The following is a 4002-nucleotide window of genomic DNA, read 5'->3' on the forward strand; positions in this document are numbered from 1 at the left end:
ATCCACATTATTAATCAAAATAGTTTTAAAAAGTTACATTCAAATCAGGGCAAACATTAGCTTCCCTCACGCAATGGAATTCACAGAGCTGATCCCCTGAGACAAATATAAAATTAATATAATTCAGCTCCATCCTCCATTAGCCAGTCAGCCATTGCTGCCCTTAGAAGAAAATGGCACACAGAGTGAAAGGATCCAGAACACCACAATATGAGATACATACCTGGCTCCTACACTGGCAATTCATTCACAACTTTAAAAAAACCCAAAAGCCAAACAATCAAAAAGCAAGATTTGTACAAGTCAGTTTTTCATATATAGTCAGTCTTTACTGAAACACACCAGGCTGATGCAATGTGTGTATATGCAACCACAAAAAGCTGAAAACTTCTAGAAGGAGCACAACTCGCAATGGAACCAGAGAGCCCAACACAGCAAGACCTTAAGCATGTGTTTTCATCCCTTTTGGGTCAATTAGGACCGGTCTCAGTGTAAATCTAGAGGAAATCCAAAGAAATAAACTTGTTTGCATTTGAGTCAAATTGAATTTGTGTACTTTTGATACGAGCCTCTATTAACAGAAAGTGATTTGGTTTTGGACTGTATTGAAAAATAGTATTTTTTGAAACACATGTTCCAAAATATATAGTTACATGACTAATTTATTTTTAACTTATGTTATTGTAAAAAGGCACTCAGTATTTCCTGCAATCAAAATTCCTCTGCTTTAGAAATTGCTTGCTATTAGCAGAGCTGCAGTTGCAGCAACTAATAAGCATGTAACAATTGTTCAAGCTAAGAACTACCTCTTTAGCAATCACTAGGTGTAATTCTGCTTTCAATTTTAACAGAATAACTTCAGTAAATTGATTTCTGTGAAACACCACCAGAGTTACACCTGTGCAGCTCTCTCTGTAGTTGGTGTGAATGAGATTTTTGGCTCAGCATGGAGTGCCCTACAAAACTTACCAACATTCCCCATGTTAGGACATGGATGTTTCCCTGCATGAACTTCGTTCTGTAATGAAATGAGCAAGAGCTCCTGGTCTTGGGGCTTACAAGTTTGCTCAGAGTAACATGTTACTGAGACTCAGCAGGCCATAGTAACTATTCTTGTGTATTCTCTCAGGTCGAAAAAGAGGTAAACTGACTTGAAATACTCAGTATTTACTACAGCCTAAGACTGGATGCATGGAGAGCAACAGTGGAGCTCTGATGCATGGTAACTTGTTAGCTTACAAAAATCCATTTGCAAATGGGAGTTTTAACCATGTAAGAATTCCATCCTTTAAAGATAATAATACTGTGAAGATTTAAAAAACAAACAAAAAATCCGATTTTTTTCTGCCCAGACCATGCAAACTAAAATAAAAATTAATTCTCCCATTGACTTACAAAGAAACAGAATGAGGATCCAGATCTGAATAAGGCAAACAAGATTTAGCTTATAGTCTAAAGCAAGGGAATAAAACCAAAGAGGGAATGAACTATGAAAAATAATGAATAACAGGTAAAGAAATCTCTTTGTACTCTATTCTGTTAAAATCTCATCAGTTACACAGAAAATGCACAGCTAATATAGGAAATTATTAAAAGTCTATGTAGATTTTTCAAGTTTCTCTTACAAAAGCAGACCTATTAAAAAGAAAACTAATCAACTGCTAGGCCCTGTTCTACACAGCATACACATGCCCAGTTCTCCTAGATAACTCCTGAAAGATGAGAATACTTTTTATTTCTTAAATATGAAGAAAGTACACAAGTGTAACTGTGGGCAGGTGGAGTGTTTGGTTTTGGATCCAGGTCCTGCAGAACAGGCATTGCTGTTGCAATTGAAGGGCAGAGCCCTCACTTGGAAACACAATCAGCATGATAAGCCAGTTTCAAGATTTCCTCGATAAGTTTTGATGCTTTTCAAGTCACATCAACTGTAACATTTTTGCTTTCTTTTTTAAAGTACAAGGGTTGCATATACACTCATTACACCATCCCTGGCTCTTTAGTTCTTAATAGACTTAAACAAAATCAGTTCACATAGTGTAACAGTAAATTCCACATTTATGTTCATCTTCCAGAACATATTTAGTAAAATTTGTAATTAAAAAATAATATTTTTTTTCTCCAGAACCCAGTTTCTACAGACATAACCAAGAAAAAAAAAAATACTGGAAAACCTGAAACCATTCTGCCTGCTGTGTTCTGCCAGCTCTTTCTAGGCAAATGGAATGAACAAAGTTTACATAGTTTATATGGAAAACTGAATTCCTTAGACAGCCACAGGTATAAACTTTTAAGTAAATTAATATCTGTAATATCATATCTATAATTACATGTGCTGGCTTCAAGGATATGAAGCATTTAAACTTTGAGCCCAGTTTTGTACTGTTAAAATAATGAAAGATTGATTCTGCTATTGAGTTCGATAGAGAAAGTATCAATTTCTACACAATTTTTCTGGAGATTCCTTTGCTTACATTGGTGGAGTTTTCAATCGTAAAAAACATTTTCTCTTGCAAAATCTTGTGAGATTAGTAATAAGCCATGAATTTTGAGGCGAACCTATTTTTTGTTCTGTAGCAATCATGACTGTGTGACAAAGTATAGGGAAGAACATGAATGTAGACTGGGTTCTGGAGAAATGTATTATATTTGGTTAACATAAAAATAAAGAAAAAGACAGAATAATTAATATCTAACTAAGCTTGCCTATATGCTGAGGTAACTTTAAATATCTTTGGTTTTCTTTATTTGCTGATAAAAAGTACCTTAATAAAATATTAAGTGATGAATAGAGTTCTGGATACGCTGCTTTCTAATACACCGAATATTTTCATCTCTTTGGTTATTGAAGTTAGAGCATCTATATTAGACTGACAAATTTTATATGAAGTCTCATTTTCTCAAATTATCCATGGGTTAAACCACAGAGTAGATGTCCGGAAGAAAAAGTTCAGGATTCAAAGTATTTACCTTCAATGAAGGTCATAAAATTACATCTGATTAACAGTACTTACAGCAAACAAGTCTTTGGAGAAGCAGTTACCACCTGCATATCAGCTCTTTCTGAATGTAACTAGCAAGAGAAGCTACTCTGAAAGATGAAGTGTGAAACTTCATGCTACAGTTACACATTCTTAATCTAGTTTTGATTAATTCACACTTTACTTAACTAGAAACAGTACTCTGCTGTACACTAAACATTCTGCCTGACGAGACCAAAAATAAATCTTTGGTGAAAAGGTTTCCTTTTTCTTCAGCAAGTAGATAAAAAAACTGTTAAAAAGATTTTTTTTTTTTAAATACTGTATTGTTGATTAACTACATGCTGGAGAAAAAAAATACACTTGGAAGTCTTTGGAGATATCTGCTGGTATTATAACTTTCTTTAAAGGCTCTTGTAACAACAAGGTAGTTAAAATTGTAGGAGCATACAACTCATTATGCAATCAACTACTACAATCAAGAAGCCCTATTGTATTTTGTTAGTAACTACTTACACAATAAAATGTATTCAGCTCTTGAAACCTATAGCTTTTAACTAGTTCAATTATATTTGGACAATATGCGGCTTCCTTATCTTCTACAGAAAAGTCTTTGGTACAAGATTATTTTTAAAGCATTTGAAAATCAACACTGTTATGAAAAGGTGAATGTGTACTGTCTGGTTCAGAACTAGCAAACAGTTACAAGGTAAAGAACTGGAGTAACTAGAGGCCGATTCATCAACGCAAACCAGACGAATAGGAGGGCTTACTGGCGACTTCTGACCACCTTTGGATACATAAGGAACAATACACAAGTCAGCCTGGCCTACCTTAAGGGTGACATCTTGGCCTCAGTAAAGTCAATGGGAGTTCTGACAGACTTAAATAGAGCCAGGAGTTCCTATGGTTGCTTTCTCACAACATTACATTTTAAACATTTTTTTTTTTAAGTAAAAACATATGCCTTTTTTTTTTTTTTTTTTTTTTTTTTTTTTTTTAAAGAAATAACGGGAAAAAG

Source organism: Antrostomus carolinensis, unplaced genomic scaffold (assembly GCF_000700745.2).
Source record: "Antrostomus carolinensis isolate BGI_N321 unplaced genomic scaffold, ASM70074v2 scaffold9537, whole genome shotgun sequence".
NCBI lineage: Eukaryota > Metazoa > Chordata > Aves > Caprimulgiformes > Caprimulgidae > Antrostomus > Antrostomus carolinensis.